This window comes from Polistes fuscatus, unplaced genomic scaffold (assembly GCF_010416935.1).
Source record: "Polistes fuscatus isolate 324 unplaced genomic scaffold, CU_Pfus_HIC Scaffold1, whole genome shotgun sequence".
NCBI lineage: Eukaryota > Metazoa > Arthropoda > Insecta > Hymenoptera > Vespidae > Polistes > Polistes fuscatus.
In genome coordinates this window covers 7,079,315-7,088,454 of record NW_025112997.1, presented here as the reverse complement: position 1 = coordinate 7,088,454, position 9,140 = coordinate 7,079,315, and the positions used below count along the sequence as shown (strand labels likewise).

At 28.0% G+C, this 9,140-nt stretch overlaps 1 long non-coding RNA gene across 1 annotated transcript; it reads right to left on the bottom strand.

Moving 5' to 3' along the window:
• Positions 1-7,733: 7,733 nt before the first annotated feature.
• LOC122516703 lies at positions 7,734-8,601 on the bottom strand. Its single transcript, XR_006303649.1, has 2 exons — positions 8,069-8,601; positions 7,734-7,823 (listed from the first exon to the last, which is right to left on the bottom strand). It is a non-coding gene; the product is annotated as an uncharacterized LOC122516703 (long non-coding RNA).
• Between the last annotated feature and the right edge of the window lie 539 nt (positions 8,602-9,140).

Here is a 9,140-nt window from a genome sequence, read left to right as displayed (position 1 = left end):
GCAAATTACACGACGGAAAATGAAATTGCTGCTTGTTGAGACTACGTCTGTGCACTTATAAAAAGAGTTCAACGGAAGAAAATATTCTCTCGAGAAGAAATGACGAGAAATAAATTTGATATTACAAGCACGCAAATAATAATTCTTTCATACCCCGATTTCATAATTTATGATATTTAACTGTAACAATTTGTAAGTTCGCTAAATGAAAATCCAATTGATTTCTATTGCGAATAAATTAAACGGGAGATTTTCAAGTGAAATTTCTTTTATATTCGTAAATTTATGCTCGAGCAATTGATAATATTTTTATAAGATTTTCTTTCTCAAATATTATTCCCGCAAAATCCGATTAATAATAATTATCATACGAGTTAAGGATTACGTCAAACATTACAAAATACGTGATCAAAAGAAAAAGAAACTTCTTATTTGGTTAATCCGTCCGTGTTTGCTTTCAAACTTTATTCGATTTTCTTCCTAACCGTTATTTTTAGAGAATGATCATCGACAATTTAATCCGATTAATTTTCATTTAACACGTACCGTGTGTCGCGTACGCCCCCGCTCAGAAAATTTCCATTCATATCGTATGAAATTTTCATCATTTATACCATACGTGGGGCGTATACGACCCATACGGCTTAAACGGAATTCCACGTATCGCGTTTAAGTGTTCTATTAAATATATAAATCAAAACGTGATCTTTCCCAAAAGAAATTTCTTAATTATATTAAAATTCTTAATATGCGTAAGTGCAACTACTATACGCATATAAATTTGACAAATTACAATAGTAATTATTATCGCATTATTTTAGAAAATAAACCATCGATTAGAGTTTTCTTTTCGTTTCTTTTTTTTTCTCTAAAAAATACATTTATACGAATAAACAGATCGCGAAAACATTTTCGAAATAAGACGTATTCGTTAGTATAGAATGTTTGATAACCGAACAAATCGATGACATTATCGAATGGTATCGAATGACCAAAGGTATGAACCTGTATCGTGTGTATTACGTTGGAGAAATAAATGTCACCTGTTTCATCATATAGTTCGGAATGAAATCATCGAAATTCTATTTTCCGTTTTGACCTCGAGTACATTTTTTACACCTACGCAAAAGAGAGAGAGAGAGAGAGAGAGAGAGAGGAACATAAATTTGTTAAAATTGTAATAGTATTGGAAAAATAACTATACGTATCAAGGATGAACTCTCTGGGATGCGAGCAACAATCGGTTTTTAACTTTCCAAGTTTACGGTTTAGTTAGTAAATCCTTCTACTTAATATTCCGAAAATAAAATTTAAGAGGGAAAGAATAATTTCAAGTTTGAAGATAAAAGAATAGAATGAGAGAGAGAGAGAGAGAGAGAGAATGGAATTTAAATTGTGATCTCGCATTTCACATAATTTATCTCAAAAAAGAAAGAGAGAAAAAAACGAAAATAAAAAAAAAACAAAAGAAGAAGAAGAAGAAGAAGATTAGTTAAAATCGTGAGCGAGATTTAATTCCTATTGAGATATACGTTTAGGTATGATATTTCAAGTAAACTCCGATAGCTATGATATGGGAAATGTCAATATCCTTGCGACGTCCTCGAACGAGCTTAGAATTCTGATTGAACGAAATGATCCGATAGATATATGCATCCATGCGTGAATGTCAGTATGTGTATGTGTGTGTGTGCGTGTAAATATGTAATACTTATTAGGAAATACGACTTCTATAAACCGAGTATTAATTGGACCAAGTTATACAGCTCTATCAATCACTCAATTTTATGAAATTGAATAAATTTAACTAGAACTCATTTCACAAATATTACAATACTTTTATTGTGTATCGGTTATATTAAAATCATTATTATATTTTCAATTCTGTATTTATAAGATTAAAATGAAATTACGTGTTAATAATGTTTCGTTGCAAAATAGATAAACAACGAATAATTATATTATATAATCCATATTGCATATTAGAATACAATTTTTGTTCTCATGGTTTTCTCATGTGGTTTACTAGGTCTTTTTTTTTATCTAAATGAAATTAACATTTTTTTCTTTTTTAATCACGCCAGTTTTTCTCGTGCAAAAAGAAAAAAGTAAAGAATAATAAAAATTTGTGTATTACGAGATAAATGAAATTGGCAATGAAGATAATAATTTTAATAGGAGAAGAAATATACTAGAGTAGTTTTTTTTGATAAATAAAATATGTTTTGGAGAAATTTTATCGACAAATGGTCCAACGAGAATAAAAAAAAAACATTCGATTGTAATATTAGTGGCGTTTTAAAACGTTTAACGTAATTCGATAGACGTCGAAGAAAATGTTGTGTTGTACTTTAATATGATAGGACGTCGTACTAAGTCGATAATATTCGAGCTATCGAATTATCGTATTACTTCGACGAATTATTAAATGAAACGTTCGAAATTTCATATCGTCAAATATGGATTTTAACGTTTAAATCCTATAACGATAATAAATGTTAACGTAACTGTGCACATACATACATAGATATAAGCATATATTATATATATATGTATATGTATATGTTTATGTATATGTATATGTATATGTATACGTTCTGTAAAATGTCAATGTCTCATGGTTGTTCTCAAATGACCTCAGAATTCTAATCGATTCGAGTCAATGTCTGACTTTAAGGCCACCATTGGTACTACTATTTTCGATTTCTTTTATACACATATATTATATTTCATTAATTATTTGAAAAGTAATTTAATTTAGTCAATGATAACTAAACAAATATTCTCTCATATTTACAATCCAAAGTGTTTTAAAAAATGATCGTGAACTATTATTGAATTTGATAAATTCAACTTCTCAACTATTTCACGTATTGTTATAGGTACGTCAATTAGCATTCACCTGTGCTTTTATTTTTCCATCATTTATTTTAATTGGACGGCACTAATGTGGCACATTTTAAAATCAATAATATCTATGCGACATTTTGAAAATCAATTTTAACATATATAATATTATTTTCCCTAGTACCAAATCATTATAATATAATAATGTAATAAATGTAATAATGCGAACACAGCAAAATATGACGATTTTGTTCATTTTGATTTTCCATTTTTTATGGCAAAAAAAAATCTTCTTGACTGATCGAAACATAAAAAAGTTCCTACATCGCGTTTGAGGTGTCTGTTGCTAGAATAAAAAATGATTTGAAAATTTAGAACAAAATTGGTTATCGGTAAACGGGATTAACGAAATTTCTGTAAAAAATAAAAAAAAACAAAAAAAAACTGAAATTACTTACCAAATAATCTAATAAATAAACATATACATATATATAATATATAATTATAATAATAATTATATTAAATAATAATAAATAAATATAATATATAATTCTGTAAAAAAAAAAAACTAAAAAAAATTGAAATTACTTTCCAAATAATCTAATACATAAATATATACTATAAATATTGTACATACATGTATATAGAGAAACATAAACGTTTTAATATACATTATAAGTATGTAGCTCAGTATCTTTGAACGATTAAGACAGCATCGTCGATATAATCCTTCCAAGCAAATAATTTAACAACCAATCGATCGATCTATTAAAACGTTCGACGTTAACATAATTAACGAATATGAGCGATAAACTTAATTATTACTCGTCGTAAGCTTCACTTATAAATATCGGAAATATTTAATAATGAAAAAAAGGATTGGCTGGAGGCGATTAAATTGGAAAAGATAATCGATCAAAAAAAATGAAGTTTATTATTCGTTACCATATATATATATATACGTATATATGTACATGGGGAAATAAAAAAACAATTAAAAATAATAAAATTAACAAGTTGATAACTTTGATCAGTTTTTCGTTAACGATCTATCTTATGAGTTTATATACCGTAATAAAACGCAAATGTATTTTTAATCCGATCGAATAAAACTAATAACGTTCAAGAATAATGAAACCGGTTAATATGGGAAGAGAAAAAGAGCCTTTTCTATCAATTCGAGAACATTCGAATTCTTATTAAAAAAATGAAACTTTCGTTTTACTGCGTATTTGCAAGGCGTTATTATAGTTTCTAGAAATCACGTTTCAGTTTCTAGTGAAGGGAATACGTTGATAAATAAAAGCGAATATTGATTTAATGTAAAACATTTGTTTCATAAAGTAAACGAATATTTTAATTAAGTACAAAAATTATTCTTTCTATCAATTCGAGAACATTCGAAGTCTTATTTAAAAAAATGAAACTTTCGTTTTACTGCGTATTTGCAACGCGTTTAGTTTCTAGTTAAGAAAATACGTTGATAAATAAAAGCGAATATTGATTTAATGTAAAACATTTGTTTCATAAAGCAAACGAATATTTTAATTAAGTACAAAAATTATTCTTTCTATCAATTCGAGAACATTCGAAATCTTATTTAAAAAAATGAAACTTTCGTTTTACTGCGTATTTGCAAGGCGTTACAGTTTCTAGAAATGAACTATCGAATAGACGAATTATCATTGATTGTCATTAAACGCACGCGTGCATATAATCTCCTTTTCTCATCCTATTCGAGAGATATCGATTCTCGTGAATTCCTCGATTCGATACGGCTTCCTACACGATTTATGTCACTAGTGGTGATAATTCAAATGCTATGTTAATCCGATTCGATGAGAGAGACAAGGTAAATGCTTAAACAATTACAACGAATCAAATATTTTACTCGACTTTATACTCTTTTATTATAGTTATCGATCAAATCGAATGCCATAAATTTATTTAATACCAAAACAAAAATATTACTCGTACAACGTAGGATACATTTTCTGATGATTGTTGTATTTTTGTAGAAATTATAATTGTTTAAAACATAAGAAATATATCATATATAAGGTCTTCTCAAATTTATTCACTTGATTATTATCTTCACTTTCATTAACATAAATTCACAGACGTGTTACACGTGTGATATTGCCAAATTGATTGAATTTTTGTAATTTTTTGTTTTAATTTTAATTACACTACCCACACTTTCAGAAACCCTTTTCATATATTACAAGTAAAATATATATATATATACGCGTATATTTTTAGTATAAATTATTTATTTGTATTACAAATGAAAAATGAGATAAAAAAGTAAATGAATAATCAAGCCAAATTTTTTCGGGTCTTTAAATGAAAGAAGAAAAGAAAAAGGAGGAAGAAGAAATTCGATTAAAAGCGGACAAAGGGTAAATAGAAAAGAGAAAAATAAGAGTAAGAAAGAAAGAAAGAAAGAAAAAGAGAAAGTGAGAAAGAAAATGGGTCACGACCTCGTAGGAAAATTTTCCAATAATTTTTGTTCTCTTCCTCTTCCTTTTCTTCTTCTTCTTCTTTTTCCGCATAAACGTTCACAGCTACCTACTTACTGCATTAGTATTAACCTAATCGTTTGGGTTTTTGGCAATGAATCAAAAAAATGCGTTCTATCGATTGGCTCGGCAAACTGAAGATAACAATTTAGAAAGCGAAATAAATAGAATGAAATAGAAGGAAAAGATGTGCAGAACTTTTGTCAAACGGAATAGCAAAAAAACTCTCGAGCCAGAAAATCTTGACGTCTCGTGTTTAACATTTTCAACATCGACGAAAAAAATCAAAAGAAAGAAAGAAAGAAAAAAAAGAAGAGAAAGAAGGAATAGAAAAGAGAAACTTGGATAAGGGTTCTAGGTCACACAGCGGAAGAACGAACGAGAACTTTTCAAGCTTTTACGTAATCCATGAAACGAACTAACAATAACAGAGAAATAAAAAAAAAAAGAGAAAGAAAGAAAACGTGTATAGGATATTATGTAAGGGGTGAAAAAAGAAACAGACCGAGAAGAAGGACAATAGGACTCGCGACTCGCACGATGGAGCCAGATCCGAAAGTGATTTTTGTGCGATTGTTATCGGTCAACTAAACGTAAAAGAGAAAAAAAAAAAAGAGAAAAAATATGAAAGAGATAGAAAAGTAGGAAAATCCGCAGCGAGTTTAAACCAAACTGCCATTTATAAGAACGAACTAATGATTTTTTCAAACGAAATTCTTCTCTCTCTTTCTTTCATTCATTCATTCATTCATTCTTTTTCAAATTCAAAAATATCGAGAAAAGGTAAAACAGAAATTGTAGAATGATGTAGAAAAAAAGTAGGAAAATGAATAATAAAAAAAGGAAAGAAATAATTTTATTATTAAATAAAATTTATTTACATATTATTTATAATATATATGTAAATATATAATTATAAATAAATATAATATATATATATATATATATATATATATATATATATATATAAAATATTTAAATTATATTATGTAAAAATTATAATATTAATTATATAATAATTATAAAACATAAAATATATTATAAAAATTATATATAATATATTTAAATTATTATATATTATATAAAAATTATATATATACAATATTATACATATAATAAAATTATATAATATTACTAAAAATATTAAATATCGTTGTAAGTTAAGAAATTAATGAATAGAAAGAGGAGAAAGGTAACGAAAAGGAAGATGAACAAATAAAGTGAGGGAAATAGAGAAGAAACGAGATAAAGAACTAGACAAGAACGAGGAGAGCGAAAAATGGAGGAGAATGTTAAACGAAAATTCACTGAGGGGTGGAGAAGGAAGGGGAGATAAATGGCATGCTCATGAGTTCGTGGTCGATGTTACGTAACATCTAAAAAAAAAGGGTTCAAAGCAATGAGATAAGAGAAAGAGGAACGAGATGATGAGAGGGGGAATGGGGTGGATTGGGGATGGGAAAATTCATCTCTAACGAATCAAAAGTTATCTCTTTCTCGCGCTACATAAAGTTCTACTTATACACACACACACATATGTAATATATATATACATATATATACTTATTACAAGCATCGAACGTTGACTTTCTCGCATCGTTTGAGATATGAGATACTTGATACGATTTGCCTCACTTTTAACCATAAATCAAAATGCTTCTCGTTAACTCGATTCACAAACTGTTGGAATAAACTAAGATAATTTGACTCGCGATACGATTTATTAATCAGTTGTATTCGAATTCGAAACGTGGTTAGATTACTAGCACGAAGAAGAAGAAGAAGAAGAAGATTTATTTATATATAGCAAAAAAATCGAAAGGAAAAAAGAGAGAAAATAAAACGAAAAAGAAGAAGGAAATCGTGAAATGAATTTTTCCTTCGATTCTTGTTAAACGACCACCCACGATTTCGATTGTTTGTCCGTTCATTTGTCAAATTGATTAACCCTAACGAAAGTAAACTCAGAAAATTGATCAAATTCTTTTCTTTATCGTGTTGCCTTATATTTTTATCCACGAAAAATTTGGTTTTATTTATTTGCGTTAAATCTATTTAAATTATTGAAAAACATTTATTGTAAATATATCAAAATTAACAAAATAATTGGAAAAGTGAAGTTGATAATTGTTTAAATCAATAAATATTTCATACATACGAGTATTGTACATACAGGGTGTCCCAGATCGTTTGTTCCTTCTTGTGACATACAAATATTTCAGTTGATTAGCTTTAGATGTTAACAAATTAATATGTTTTGTTATAAAAATAATTATTTCTTTTTTCACGTAACTATAAAAAGAATCACGATATACATACACAACGACAATATTTCGAATGAGGAAGATCACTTTCTTCTTTTCCTTTTTCGATTAACCTTTTATCACATGAAACATGGATTTCATCTGCATTGAAACGAGTTTTCTATCGTCAATAGTTAACCAGATATTTCCTCTTCCATGAAATAGAGAAATATTATAAATAAAGATAGAACGATCTTTGATATGTGATTTTTGCATTATCACATTCATGAATTATTAACAATATCGATATATATATCTCATCTTATAAAGAATCGTGAAAGATAAATAAATGATATATGATAGAAACTCAATCTGTCTTACGGTTAGATGATAAATGTCAATTATTTGAATAGCTTGAAAATGATAATTCCATGAAATATACGATATATTACTTACGATAGAAAATTTATTACGATGATTCGATCATTTGTATCTATCCATCTTTCTACTTCGTAAAACAGGTCTAAACTCATATTTATCTTCTTTCTCTCTATCTTTCTTGTTATCTTCCTATCTTTCTTTCACCCAATGGTATTAAACTCGGTTCCACGACGCAGCAACTGAACGATCTGGCAATTATTGGTCTTCGCCGACTCGACATATAGAAACTACCAAGCTTAATTGAAGAATTAGTTTAAACAGAAGTTCAACTCCAACGTGCTCGTTTCTTCTTCCATCTCTAGCTCTCTCTCTCTCTCTCTCTCTCTCTCTCAATATACGTCTACACATATACATATTAACGTATGTATCTTCATTCTTACAAGTAAAATGTTTACACGCGCTAGTTTAATTCGTTTGTTTTTTACCAACGAATTATCTCGGAAATATTTAATCGACCCCAACCGACAACAAACGCATACATTTTTGAAATGAAAGTTTATTTTGAAAAATGTTACGAACAATTTTTTCAAGCTAAACGAAATGTGAAAAGATTTCCGAGAGGAACGGACTTTTCAGATTTTTGTTCCAGTTATGAGAGAGAGAGAGAGAATAAATGGGAAAATATCGATCGAGTAAGATTTGTGGGAAACGACAGAAGTGATAGGAGCCAGATACAAATTATTTTAACGTCCGACACGAAATGTGCAACAATGTCATTGATAAGAATGATTGAGAACAATGTTTTAACAGAATAATAATAGAAAATAAAATTCAATTGACATGAGCGTGAAAATTTATCCGGCGTGCTTTTTTTTTTGTGATAGAATTCTACTTTTGAAATTATTTTCACGGAAATATCGAGAAAAAATATTTTATTCAATATTTTTAACAAGTAATTATTTTTACAAAATAATTTGCCCTGCCGTATTTTTTCTATATTATCTGCCAGGAATAATAAACAAATCCAAACATAGATCAATAGCAAAGTAGTGTTCGAAACATTCATGTATTTTACGTATTTTATTTTAATATAAGCTTAATTTACAACATGCCTATTTACTTTTTATTTTTACGCGTAGTAATAATT